Source organism: Vulpes lagopus, chromosome 1 (assembly GCF_018345385.1).
Source record: "Vulpes lagopus strain Blue_001 chromosome 1, ASM1834538v1, whole genome shotgun sequence".
NCBI classification, from domain to species: Eukaryota; Metazoa; Chordata; class Mammalia; order Carnivora; family Canidae; genus Vulpes; species Vulpes lagopus.
This window is the reverse complement of record NC_054824.1, coordinates 91,707,864-91,722,952: the sequence shown is the minus strand read 5'-3', so window position 1 is coordinate 91,722,952 and position 15,089 is coordinate 91,707,864. Positions and strand designations below refer to the sequence as shown.

Below are 15,089 nucleotides of genomic sequence, written 5' to 3'. Positions count from 1 at the left end.
TGCAATTCTAAGGTGAGAATTATTTTCTTTCATCACATTAAAATTATTATTTCTTTTGCCTTCCATGGTTGTTTTCAGTTTGATGATTTTCTCCTGGTAATCTTTTTTTTTTTTTCTTTTAAGAGCTTCCTTGCCATGGGTGTTCTACATTTATCTACAAGGCAGCTGGGTGTTCTGTTGCTGTTGTTTGAAAAGCTTTCCTATTTGGGAATTGATGTACATTTTTAATATTTGAATACATATTTTCTATTAGTTTTGGAAAGTCCTCTACTATGACCTCTTCTAATATTGTCCTTGCCCCATTCTACCTCTCCTCTCTTTCTGGAATTCCAATTTGTTGTATGTGAAATCCTGACACTCTCATTTATGTCTCAGTGTCTTTTCATATTTTCTGCCTCTTTAGATCTCTGTACTACATTCTGCATAGTTTTCAGTCCTATTTTCCAGTTCCCTAATTCTGACTTCAGCAGTGTCTAATCTGCTTTTAAAACAACCTATTACATTTTTTTCAAGTATTACACTTTTCATTTCTAGAGTTTTAAGTGGTTTATTTTCAGGTTATGTTGGTTATCCTTTAGTCTGTTATTTCTTTAAACATATTAAATATATCAATTGTGTTGCTAATTCAAATAGTAAAAGCTTTTGTGGATTTGTTGATTCTGCTGGTTCTTGCTTATGGTGGCCATGTTTCCTGGTATATTTTATGATTTTTGATGGTGACTTAGTATTTCTTGAGATTTATCTGTAGGAGGTTTTTGATGCCTGTATTGAAAGTACTTTCCTTCTATGAGTATTTGTGTCATTTTTTTTCAAATTCTAGAGGAACACTACTAACACTAACTGGGCATCACTTTAAACTTATTATTCACCCTGATTTTTTTCAAACCATGTGGGTGGTATGAATTCACACTGTAATCCCTAGGGGTTGAGCTGTGGTTATGAATTCTGAGGAGACAATTTTCATCCTTAAACCTGTGCCAAAATTTGAACACTGCAATTTTCCTTGCAGTCCCCTTAGGAAATAGGGAATAGGATGGGTTTATTTCACTGTCACACTGAATAAGGGCACAGATTTACCACAGGTATCTATTTTATTTTTACACTGTGTATTATTCATCTTAGTGAAATGTAAATCTCAAAATTAGTTTCCCCATTTTGAGAGGACTTTTAGTCTTTTGTCTCTTGTGTTCAACACCCAAAAAGTGATGTTCAAGTTCAAAAGATTTGGCAATTGCCACCAAAGTGAAAGACAATTTCAGTGTTCATCTTTTCCCTTAGTTTTGGCATCTACATATTCCATTACTTCCATTACTCATGGAGGTGTTTAAACACAAGTTTCTTATTTTTAAATCCAGCATATTTATGGGTTTTCCTTTGTTGGTTTTATAAGTGGGAGTGTCAGTCTGTGTATCCAGTTTATTATGCTGCAAGATATGTAAGTCCTTTTTTTTTTTTTACATTTTTAAAAATTTAAATTCAATTTGCCAACATATAGTATAACACTCAGTGCTTATCCCATTAAGTGCCCTCCTCAGTGCCTGTCACCCAGTTACCCCATCCCCACCCATCTCCCCTTCCACAACCCTTTGTTTGTTTCCCAGAGTTAGGAGTCTTTCATGGTTTGTCTTCTTCTCTAATTTTTCCCACTCAGTTCCCCTTCTTTCCCTTATAGTCCCTTTCACTATTTCTTATATTCCACTTATGACTGAAACCATATGATAATTGTCCTTCTCCGTTTGACTTATTTCACTCAGAATAATACCCTCCAGTTCCATCCACGTCAAAGCAAATGGTGGGTATTTGTCTCTTCTGATGACGGAGTAATATTCCATTGTGTATATACACCACATTTTCTTTCTTTTTTTTTTTTTTAAGTAAGATTTTATTTATTTATTCATGAGAGACACACACACAGAGGCAGAGACACAGGGAGAGGGAGAAGCAGGCTCCATGCAGGGAGCCCGACGTGGGACTCGATCCCCGGTCTCCAGGATCATGCCCTGGGCCGAAGGTGGCGCTAAACCGCTGAACCACCCGGGCTGCCCATACACCACATTTTCTTTATCCATTCATCTGTTGAAGGACATCATAGCTTGATTTGTAAGGCCTCTTTATGTGTCTTCTTTCATGCTGTTCTGTTACGTAGAGAACTTTCTTTCTACACTGTGCCAGTTGGCAATTTATCACCTCAGTTCCAAATTCATTCTTCATTGCCTGATGTGCAAAAATGCAGGTGGGCCTTGAGGTGCCTGGGTGGCTCAGTCGGTTAAGTGTCTGACTCTTGCTTTCAGCTCAGGTCATGATTTTAGGGTGGTGAGACTGAGGCCTAAGTCAGGCTCTGTGCTCAGGGGGGAGTCTGCTTGAGGATTCTCTCTCTCTCTCCCTCTCTGCCCCTCCTCTGCCTTTTCCCCTCTAAACTAAATAAATAAATCTAAAAAAAAAAAATGCAGGTTGGCCTTTCAAATAGTTTATATTTGCCAGCTGACATAATGCTAAACTTCATCAATAGATGGAGGTGGAGAGACATTGCAGAAAAAAGGGATTTTCTTCCTGTTGCTGGTATGTTTCTTCAAGAGCCTTCTCCAGCACCTGGCTCCTGTAGCACTCACTTCCCCTGGGTCTGGCTCCTGTAGTGCACATGGCTTCCCACAGTGCGTGCAGCTCTGCCAACAGCAAGCTCCTGAAGCTCTCCAGTGCAGGGCAGTCGGCAGCAGGAAGCAGCCAGTGACTTTCCTCTGCACCCCCTTGGGCGACAGAGGGGTGCCTAGCAGAGTGTCTCCAGTGAGATACCTCATTGTGATCAGCTTTCCCCCTGCACCCCAAGGTGGGACTTCCACCACAGCAACTTCTCTGCCATTCAGCAAGTCATGGGGGTAACCTTCCCTGGATCTCAGACCTGGGGTGGAAGGGGAAGAGTTCTTCCTTGGGTATTCCGTCTCTGCCACGGGTGGGTAGTGGCTGATCCTTACATTTGCCCGCTTTCTTTTCTTTCCTTCTCAGACTTTTTTTTTTTTTAATTTTTTTTTTTTTTTTTGAGAGAGAGAGAGAGAGAGAGAGAGAGCAGAGGCACAGGGACAAGCAGAGTGCAGAGCCCAATGTGGGGCTCAATCCCACAACCATGGGATCACGACCTGAGCCAAAGGCAGAAGAAGTTTAACAAACCAAGCCACCCAGGCACCACATTACATTTGCTATTTCTATCTATATTCTTTGGAGTTCTCTTTACTTCTTTAATAGTCAGTTCCTTCTTAAGCAGATACCCAGTTTCTTTATATTAAATTTTCCTCATTCAGCCACATGGTTTTGGTCTCCCGATTCAACCCTAACTGATAAACCCATCTTTATTGGTGTGTGTGTGTGTGTGTGTGTGTGTGTGTGTGTGTGTGTGTTTAATTTCCCTCCTCACTGAGATTCATGTCAGCTCACCTACCATCACCATTCTGGTTCAGTTGTATTAGAATGAATCATATGAAAATGCCATTTTTGTAGATCAAAAATAGTATTGGCCATTCCATGTGATTCAAACTAATATTTTCTCTGTAGTTCCCACTGCATATCTCTGCCGGCACTTAACCTATTAATTGAAAATATCAACTTTTTAATGTAATATTACCTACTATAAGAATACGTACTCTTGGGATCCCTGGGTGGTGCAGCGGTTTGGTGCCTGCCTTTGGCCCACGTCGGGCTCCCGGTGCATGGAGCCTGCTTCTCCCTCTGCCTGTGTCTCTGCGCCTCTCTCTCTCTCTCTCTCTGTGACTATCATAAATAAATAAAAATTAAAAAAAAAAAAGAATACGTACTCTTGGGAATAGTTTTTAGTCTTTTATTCTTAATGCCTAAATGCTTAATCCAACTCACAGTATTTACTTATATGCTTTAAAAAAACAGTTTGCTGAACTAATTGAATACTGGCAAATCATTTATTCTCTCTAATCTTCAATATCTTCCTCTTCTAACTAGAATCATTAACACTTGCTGTATTAAATTCAAAAGTTCTCAAAATGGGGGCACCTGGTGGCTCAGTGGGTTAACCATCTGCCTTTGGCTCAGGTCATGATCCCAAGTTCCTGGTATCAAGTCCTACATCAGGCTCCCTCCTCCATGGGGAGCCTGTTTCTTCCTCTCCCTCTGCTGGTCCCCCTGCTTGCTCTCTCTCTCTCTGTCAAATAAATAAATAAAATATTTTTTAAAAAGTTCTTAAAATGAACTAAATGAATATTTGTTCCTACCTCCTTAGTATAATTGAAGGCAGATCATGCTATTAACTGTTATGTTTTATGTTTTTATGTTAAAAAATAATTGAGGAATTACTCTAAGTTATTCTAAGTCCTACTAATCAGATACAAAACTAATATTTTCACAGTTATTTCTAGTACTTTTTCTATGAACATTTTAAAAACTAAAATCGAAAATATACATGTGTAGCTTTTTAAATTGTTTTTTCCATTCAATGTAACATTGTAATATTCTCCTAGGCCATTAATCTTTTAAACACATGTATTTATTGGCTGAGTATTATATGAATAACCATCAATAATTTATCAAGTTATTTGGGCATTTACTATGTTTTAATACTTTGAAATTAAAATAATACTAAATTTGAATTAAGTATACAAATGTTTATGCACATCTCTCATTGTTTCCTTAAAATAAACTAGTGGGAGGATATACTGGATCAAACCATACAAATATTTCCATGATTTTTTGAAACTATCGCCAAATTTCCTTTCAAAAACCACATACTAATTTGCACTCCAACATAAGAATAGCATTTCAATCATACTCCGCAACAAAATGGTCTGAAAAAAATGCCAATTCAGTTGTTGAAAATACTATTTACTTATATTTGTATTTCTTTTATTTTTAGTATGGTTGTATGTGTTTTCATATTCATTCCTTTTGATTTTAGCTATCTATTTATATACAACTCGGTTTGTTTGTTTAAGTAAGCTCTATGCTCAATGTGGGGCTTAAACCCAAGACCCTGACTTTAAGAGTCACATGCTCCACTGACTGAGCCAGCCAGGTGCTCTGCACCTTGGGTTTTTGTTTTTTTTTTAAGTGAGGTCAGCATGTTTTTATTTTTAAAAGCTATTTATTTATTTATTTAATTTATTTTTATTTTTAAAAATTCTTTATAGCTATTAGTAAATTTTTCATATAATTTGAAAGTGTTTATTTCTTTTCATTTTAGTTATGATAGGTTTGTGAAATTTTAATTTTTAAAGTCCATCTTGATTATGTATTCAATATATAATCAATCCTTCTCCTGGTGTTTCTTGAATTGATTTTACATTAGGAGGATCCTTCCCCATCCTGATATGAAAGTGTCAGCTCTATCCTACCCTTTACTATCCAGTCCTAGCTTTTATTATTTCAGTTTTAGTGTATCACATGAAGCAGAACATGACTTTTTTTCCCTAAAAAGATAATAATATACTTATTATTTGATAATCAGAAAGCTGACCTTAATATATTTGCAAAATCTATAGACAATTCCAGGTATTTTTCAGGGGCTGGGATTTGGGAGAACTAAGCAATGTGCTTTAAAAAAATCTAATACAGTAATAAGTATGGTTTTGCTTTATTTGTTTTATGATTGTCTAATAATGTATATAGTGTCCATAATGGCCTAGCCTTTACAGGTCTTTTATTATTTATGATTTTCATTAAAGAGATCATTCTTCCCAATATGTGAGTGAATCCTGTTTGCTAAAGTGAATTTTCCTAGTTTATAGATGGTAGGCATGTTAACAGTCAATCGTCCTGAGAATTTGAAATACTGTCTTTACTGAAGAAGTGTATGTGTGCACACACATGTGTGCACACACACATACACATCTTATGTTTGTGAAATATCTGACAGCAATTCCAGCAGAGCTGTAGGAAATAAATGATAGCTTCACAAAGTGCTTCTCCCTACACCATTCTTCTGTCTTCCTATACATTCTACTTTGCTTGCTTGCCCCAACTGATGACCCTTTTACATTTTTTCCCTCTCAACCAGCATCTCAGACATCCAGAGTCCTCAGGTTAGGTTGTATGAGGGCAAAGGAAGTTTCTAGGGTGTTATACTTAGGTATGACACATAGTTTCCTGGACTGTTTTGGAATTCCCCAGGAGATTTTGGGCCCCCCATGCAACCATTGAATTTGCTATACATTTTCCATCAGCAACTGAAAATATTTTCCTCAAGTCTCCTTGGAAATACTGAATGGATCAATCGAAAGTCTTACTACAAACAACAAACTGCCATTCTGGCTAATTTATTCAGAAAAAAAGACCTTAACTTAAAATCCCTGTTGAGTGCTCGCTTCGGCAGCACATATACTAAAATTGGAACGATACAGAGAAGATTAGCATGGCCCCTGCGCAAGGATGACACGCAAATTCGTGAAGCATTCCATATTTTTGGGAAACGAACTAGGGGTGGTGGAAGGGGAGGAGGGCGGGTGTTGGAGGGGAATGGGTGACGGGCACTGAGGTGGACACTTGACGGGATGAGCACTGGGTGTTTTTCTGTATGTTGGTAAATTAAACACCAATAAAAGTTAATTAAAAAAAAAAAAATCCCTGTTGAACCAGGACTAGAGGCTATCCTGCCAGGCAAAGTGCCCCACAACATGCTGTAGAGCCAGCATCCCAATATGACTGCCACTACCACTGCCACTGCCACTACCCACCACCAGCATGGATTCTGAATAGTTCCTGCTTCTTTATGTCCTTTCTTTGACTCAGAGACCAGTGAGGGTGAATCTGATCAGCAGACTTAATGACATAGCTGCAAGGGAGGCTTGAAAAGTGGGTTGCTGGTATTTTCAGTGCCTAACACGAGGGCTGCCCATTTTATGAGAAAGGGGTTCAGATGCCGGGTAGATATCAGGAATGTCAAGCGTCCATTTCCCAGATGAACACCCAGAAAAATCTGGACACTGAGTGACTAGAAGTTCTCAAAGTGATTGATAGCATCTCCTTATACCATCTTGACCTTGTTATTTAACAAATATTTACTAATAGAAATCTACCATATGCAAGACATGATATAATATATAAAAAATTCTTGCTATCCTCAGAAGACTATAATCTAGCTATGGAAGCAGAACTTATATCAATAAGATTTTTAAAAGTTTGTTTAATTAAAACAAGACAATTTAAAGCAGTGCATAACCGTTGCCTTAGTTTGGGCTTCTCTCAAAGCAGAACCAGAGGCAAGAACTTGGGTCAGGGAGTCTATTTTGGACTTGGTCCCAGGAAACAGGAGTCAGGGAGTATGGAAAGTGCGTGAGAAAAAGAGGAAAAGCCAATACAGTAGTGCCATTGAAAGGTCATTGTTGTAGACAATGGAGGCTCAGTTCTGCTGGGATCTTTAAGAAACATATAGAATAGAAATGGCCACCTAAAAACAGCAGGTGAAAGTATTTATGTGCTGGTTCCCACACCTCACGGATAGAGGGTTTTCCTCAGGAACAATAACTACCCCACACTTCTGGACTGGGCTTGTCCACAGCACCAGGTCCCTCGTGCTGGAGAAAGTCCCTGTGAGCAAGTGCCTGAGGTATATGAGGTGAGATGCCCACTGAGTGAGGTGAGACCGAGCATACACAGGCCTTGCCATGAGAGCTGCAGCTGCGATCAGAGGTGGGCCAAAGGGATGTGATAAGGGTCCCAGGGATGACTGTTAAAACTGTCAACCTACAGGAACACTTAATGGGGGTGATGCATTCAAATGAGTGCAAGGTCACTACAGGCTGCAGCGTTAGGGGAGGCTTCCTGAGGGAGGCTGGACTCCAACTGTGCCTAGAAAGAATTGACAGAATTACTCTTGCCAGAAATTTTTCAGCACATCAGGTTCTGGAGTTTTCCAAAGTCTGGCTTTGCTGAAAGCAGCAGTTATATATTTCAGTGCACGGCGCCTCTGTGATTCGGTCTATATTCTATTTGCAATACAGAATTTGCAATAACATTACACTGAGGTTATAGCATTTAGGCATCTTTCAAATGCTTGTCCAGGCTTTGACACCAAAACAGATTCCCTCCATTTCAAGTAATTTTACAGTACTAGAAATTCTGATAAAGTTAATAGGGGTTATTTTAAGAGTCTTTATGCACAGAAAATACAGGCTATGATAATTTAACTTCGTGATGGTTCTGATAAAATAAGCTATTACTACTGGGTAAAATAGGTAACATATTTTTTCCCTTTGAGTTTCTGTAACGTTGCTTATAAGGGAGCTGCACAATAAAAAATAGAAATAAAGAAATTTTTGTTATATTTAGGAGCCAACAATTATATAAAAATATATATATTAAAAAGCATTCATTCATTCATTCATTCATTCATGAGAGACACAGAGAGAGAGAGAGAGGCAGAGACACAGGCAGAGGGAGACGAAGGCTCCATGCAGGGAGCCCGGCGCAGGACTCAATCCTGGGACCCCAGGATCAGCCCTGGGCTGAAGGCGGCACTAAACCACTAGGCCACTGGGCTGCCCTATTAAAAAGCATTTATAATCTAAATATAAAATATGGGCCTATCAAGAGTTATATTTTTTTCACACCTCATCTTATTTATTGCCGTCACTATGATCTAGTCATTATATTGGAAGACATAAAACTTCATTTCTCTTACAATATATATGGTATAGGGGCGGCTGGGTTGCTCAGTTGGTTAGGCATCTGACTTTGGCTCAGGCCATGATCTCAGAGTCCTGAGAAGGAGCCCCACATTCAGGCTCCCTGCTCAGTGGGGTGTCTGCTTGTCCCTCTGCTCCTCCCCCCCATTCTCTTTTTCTCTCTCAAATAAATAAATGAAATCTTTAATAAAAAAAATTGTATAGTATAGATTTTGCCTCGACCTGTCTTGCATATTCCTCAATTATTTCAAAGCCGAGTGTTTTCAGACTTATAAGTGGCTGATTTACAAATGGTCCTAGCATAAGGACAATTCGTTGTCTGCTTTCCTCTCTTTCTCACATTTAGTTACTAGTCTTTCTCTTCCTGTGAACACTCTCCACAGAAAACTGCTAATCTGATCTAAGCTGATAATAGTATAGAAAGGCATAGAAATATGTATAAGAACTCCATACACCAAACCCCCTATTTGCTTCTCATTCCAAAAGGACACAGACTAATTGAGGAATGTAATATTCTATAAAAATGGAAAATAAGTATGTATCCTAAGTCTGACCATCCCAAATTAACCATTTTTCCTTCCTTTCTGTCTCTGCCTATTTTCAGGTGTGGTCATATTATATTTACAATTTTGGAGCCTGGCCTCATCCATTAACATTATATAGAAAAACTTTTCCTGTTATTATATATCTCATAACATTCTATAAAATGAAATCTTTTATTGAAATTTTACACACAAAAATGCCAGCACCATTAACCTCCTAAACCTTTGAAGGTATTCAGAAGTTCCCTTTAAAACATCCATAAATTTTTCCAGCTATCCCCTCTAATTAAATTTGCCTTTACTCAAACTCACTATTAAAAATAAATACATGCACATTAAATAGGTTAATTGTATAGTATATAAATTATATCTCAATAAAACTATTATTTCAAAAACATTATGATAAAAAATAAATACAAATCCATTTCTCCCCATATGTGATTACATTTTCAATCATTCGATAGTGTTGCAGGATGATTTACTAAATTTTTTTTTATAAGATTTTATGTATCTATTCATGAGAGATACAGGGAGAGAGGTAGAGACACAGGCAGAGGGAGAAGCAGATTCCTCGCAGGGGGCCGACGTGGGGCTCCATCCCCGGGATCACGCCCTGAGCTGAAGGCAGGCACTCAACCGCTGAGCCATCCAGGAGTCCTGATTTACTGAAGTATTAATTTGTGTTTTGGTCTGTGCATTTTCTCTGCCCTCAATCCCAGATGTTAGCCTAGGATTTTGCATGTCCTTTCTTCAGAGGTAGAAGCTACATGAAGCAAATTCTCTTTTCAACTTGAATAAAAATGCGAATTTGCTTAAGAGTTTCTGCAAGGTTTCTAAGAGAGGGAAGGGAGAAAGGGAAGATCATTTGAAAGTGGCAAGAGGGGAAAAGGAGGGCTGTTCTCTACCCTTGGACAAGTCAAGGTCAGATAGGGAACAGAATTCTGGGTTGGTGGCCCTGGACTGGGATACCTGACAGGGCTAGGTCCCAGGCACCAACATAACCAGCCTTACCAGAATTTGCCATGCCCTGGCAGTGTCAGCAAAACATCAGGATTCCTGAGGTAAAAGGTCCTCATGTATTGGCACAGGTTCCAGTGGAAACTAGGGTTGACTGTGGGTAATCAGAACTGTTTCCCAGAAGCTTTGTGAGAAAATTCAAGAGAATCTGGCAATTTTGCATGAAACGTTTCAGGGATAGGGAGTCCCCACAATCACAGACTGAATCTTTCACCAGCCTGGAGGTCAATGATGAAGGATCAGGTTTAAACTGATTTATGGGATAAAAAGAAATACAGTCATTTTTTTACCAAAAACATAATCATTATACCAGGGCTGCAATTGTACAGACTGATATTATTTTGTAAATATCACTTCCTGTATGATGTTACTGATCAGTTTTTTAAAAGAAGGCTTTTCTTTTTTTTCCCTCCCACAATGGAGTAGTATTGCTCTATTTTAAACCTGAAAGGAATCTCATAGATCTAACCCATCCCTGTCATTTCACAGATTAAAAACTTGAACCTGCAGGTTAGATCCCCAGAATCACAGCATCAAATGGACCTGAGCTAGAACAAGTATCCTCACTCCTGGGCACAAATTCTCTACTTTCTCGGAATGAGACTCGCAGTCTCCACAGCACGGCACTAGTAGATTGATGAGTTATCAAGTCCTGTCTGTCAGCCTTGGAATTATTTACTCTATGGATAGAGATGTTGAGTTGCATAATCATCATACATTTACTTACAAAGATTGGCTTTTGTGCAACTCACTTGAGAATGGTGAGCTTTCAAGTCTGTATTGTTAACCAGAAGAACACCACTGCCACCTAAGTCACACATTCGCGATGGCCCTTCTCCCAGCAACAGCGGCAAGCAACTTCATCATTATTGTATATTGTATAAAAAAAAGTGCATTATCTCTGCATTTGTCTCTTTTAGGGATCCTACAGTGATTCCTGAAAGACACACTTTGGCCTACATTTTTATTACTTCTGTGACATGGCAATGAAGTAATTCAGAAGTAAAGAACCAGCAGGAATGACAGCATCAGATGTAAAAGGTCAGAAATATTGTGAAGCAAAAGAAATGGCACATTAAGCAAGGTTTAGTTTTACCCAAAGATGTGCAAACAACATGAAAGAGTAAAATAAAGTAGACGGTTTCTTTTGTTGCACCCAAGCTAGAAACATCAGTGTGGAGTGGCATGCGTGTGCACAGTTTATTGTGACACATGCAGAACGGTTCTTCTCTTCATTGTCATCCTTTGCACGCTGGTTAAACATTTGTTACACATTTTATCACCATTTAAGCACTTTTCCTACTCAGTAAATTAGAAGCAATTCAAGCAATTTTAAATTCCCACTCTGAGAAAATAAGACTGCCATTAGAAGAAAATATTTCAAAATATTTTTCAAAAATTCAAAAATATTCAAAAATATTTTTTTCTGATTCCATCTTTGTTCAATAATTCCAACTACACAGTATGGTTTTGTTGAAGGAATCAACAGATCATTTTTATCAGGTAACCTAACTAATTTTGTACCTATGGTTTGGGCTTTATTTCTGAGAGTGATTTTTCTCATTATATAAATATGTTTGTTTCTGGTAAACAGATTATTTTGTCATATTACCAAGTCACCAATGCTGAAGTTCAAGTTCAGAAACAGGGATGTCAAGTGAGCAGCCTGACAGCTCTGGCAAGAATTTATAGGGTCAATTTTGAGAAGTTTCCCAAGATCAGTAGTGAGTCCTGAGTTCTCTGAGACCAGAAACTTGGTTTTGTCAACATACTCAGATTTGATCAATTCAAGTAAGTTAATTCATATTTAAGAAATGCAAAAAAAAATAATAAAAATAAAACTGATCTATAAACCCAGATTCACGTGTTTATAATGATAGGAAGAACTTGTGTTATGCGGTCAACAGAATTGGGTTCTGATCTAGGCTCACCACTAATAAGCGTGAGAACAAGTTACTGAGTTTCTCTGAGACTCCAGTATTTGCATCTGTAAAATGCAACAACATGAGGATGAAAAGAAATACATCAAGTATTTAGCACAATGCCCAGAGTGCATGGTGGCTGTTATGCTGATCATGACGATGGTAATGATGGTAATTTGAAGAGATGGAGGAGGAGAACATAGTAGAAGAGGAGGGGAAAGGTGGTGCAGGAGGCTGCAAGAATCACAGGGATTATTAGACTCTGTTGGCTGGTCAGCATACTTCCATACTTTCTTCTTGAGTTTAAAGACAGTCAAAAGAGAATTAGAGGGTACTTGTTTAGAGCAAAGTGAATCAAATGGAATACTACAAAAGCTTGAATCTTTAAGCCATGAGGATCTGGGAGATTCATCTATACTGTTGGGATTCACCCATCTGGCAGACAGGTTGTTTCGATTCCACTGCCTAGTGCAGTGCTTGGCAAATGGCAGTTAACAAATGGTTAATGAGTAAATAGGTAGAGTACCCCCACCCCAACAGTGCAAGAGATAGAGACGGTTGCTTTATCTTTATCTTTGGTCACCTATTTCTGAGCTCAATAGAGGTACTGCTCACTTCCATTTCTCTCCAATGGACACAGAATTTCTTCTGTTATATGAACACAGAGTTTCTTCAGTAATATAATTAAGTGATTCACAGATTTCTCTGTTACATCAATCACATTTTAGACATTGTCTAATTAAACTCAAATCACTTTGTCATTCACTGCAATCATATTTCCAAATTCTGCAAGTTCTGCCTTATAACCTAACATATGCTTGTGATAGAGACTGGCTAAAGGCTCCTGAAACTCGCGTTTTCTTTGTTCTGGCACACAGCTAGATTACATTTCTCCTGAACAACTCAGTTAGGCGTGGCTACGTTACTGAGTTCTAACCACAAGTGATCTACATTTCTTCTAAGCCTGGTTCCTCCAGGTTCCTTTTCATAATTCAGCTCTCTATCTTCCTTTGTCCAAATGAATGTAGAGAATTCTGTGGCCCTTGAAGATGGTGAAGCAAAATGAAATGCAAAGGCATGGGTTGCAGAAAAATCACATGAAGGAGAGACTTCCTATTTCTTTACCATCACATGCACATCTATCTACCCCTGTTGGATTGTAATGTGAATGAGAAATATATTTTTACACTATTAAGTCACTGAGATTTGGGGGTTATTTTTTATGATAGTTAATCTGTCCTGAGTAATTTAGAACTGTATTCATATCACTCTACTGATTTTATTTCAAGTATATATACAACTTGAGAACTTGGAATGGTTCATTTTTGTCTTATATTGCATATTTACATGGTTACTTAAGCCTGGCCTTTTTCTTCAGTCCTCCTAATAGCCCATATCACATCAAATCTATCAATAAGCAATCAATTTTTCCCCTAAATATCCATTTCTCTTCCTTCCCACTAACTATGCCTTGTTTATCAGATTCCTGATTTTCCCACTTGGGTCACTAAAATAGCCCCCTATGTTTTCTGCTTGCTACCAGTCTTCCATTCCTTCAATTTTCTGTTCTATCAGAAGACAAACTGGTCTGTCTTCTTCTTCAGCCAGAGTGATCTGACATGAAAATATGATTGTCATTTCTTTGCTAAAAATTCAGTAAGTCCCCATCACCTCTTGATTAATATCTAAATAAATGAGCCTTCTTTTAGAGCCTTTTTTGCTTGCTTCTCCCTCCCTAAATATTATGGCTCAGTGGTTCCCAAGTTTGAATCTAAAATACCTAGGTTCCCAGACATTGTGGAAGAGTTCTGGAACACACAAGTGGTCCAGACCATTATTTGTTGACTGAACAAATTATATAGCTTGAACAGGTATGCATCACAATGAAATGAGCCAATATACACAACACACATAATACAGGTCAGTTATTGTTATCACCATCATCTTCCAAGTGTATGAATTTGCTATTGTGATTAATAAGACAAGAAATTATTTAAATGTAACTGTAATATATTTCTCAATCACAGGATGTTAAAATATAGCAACTCTCTTGTGCATCAAGGGCTCAATATTTTGAAGTTAAATAGGGAGCCACACTTGATTATTTGAGAACTACTTCTCTAGCCATTCCAAGCTATTGGAAATTCCTTGAATGGACAGTGGCATTGATTCTATAAATGTGGTGGATTCTGTGGCTTGGGTTGCTTAACCCCTATTCCACCTTACTTTTTAGGGTGACTTCCTGTGCTGCAGAGCCTAGAAAGCTGATGCTACTTTCTCAGCTTCCTTTTTAAAAAGTATTTTTATTTATTTACTTTTAAGTCATTTCTACATCCAGCATGGGGCTCAAACTCATAATTCCAAAAACCAGAGTCATATGCTCTACTGACTGAGCCTGCCAAGTGCCCCCTTGACTTTGTTTGCAGAAAGAGTTCTTTTTTAAAAAAAATTATTTATTATTTTATTCATTCATTCATTCATTGAGAGAGAGAGATAATGAGCAGGGGAAGGGGCAAAGGGAGAGAGAGAGAGAGAGAGAGAGAGAGAGTCTTAAGCAGGCTCCACACTCAGCACAGAGCTTGATGGGGGCTTGATCTCAGGACTCTGAGATCATAACCTGAGCCGAAATCAAGAGGTCGGCTGCTTAACCCACTGAGCCATCCAGAGCCTTGCCCCTGCAGCAAGAGTTCTAAATGCATAAAACTGATGTACTCTTGTTGAGATTTAGAGATTTAAAACAGGGCTGAGGTCATGTTCCTGCTCTCCTGATTGTTCTACTACTGGTTAGCAATTTTGTAGAGATTCTTTTCTTGAGCAGAGTTCCAGTGGCAGCAGCATCATGAGTGCCTTCCTGATTCCTCATCAGGTCTTGTACTAATTCCAGTCATGGCTCAGTGGGACTATAGTCTTTCGGGAATCATTCCTGGTGGGCTAGCCTACAGCCCATTTTTCTGGCCCTTTTGTGATTAAAA

At 38.4% G+C, this 15,089-nt stretch overlaps 1 non-coding gene across 1 annotated transcript; it reads left to right on the top strand.

The window, feature by feature from the left end:
• The first annotated feature begins 6,309 nt into the window (after positions 1–6,309).
• On the top strand, positions 6,310–6,416 carry LOC121474687. Its single transcript, XR_005983469.1, has one exon. It is a non-coding gene; the product is annotated as a U6 spliceosomal RNA (small nuclear RNA).
• Positions 6,417–15,089: the final 8,673 nt, after the last annotated feature.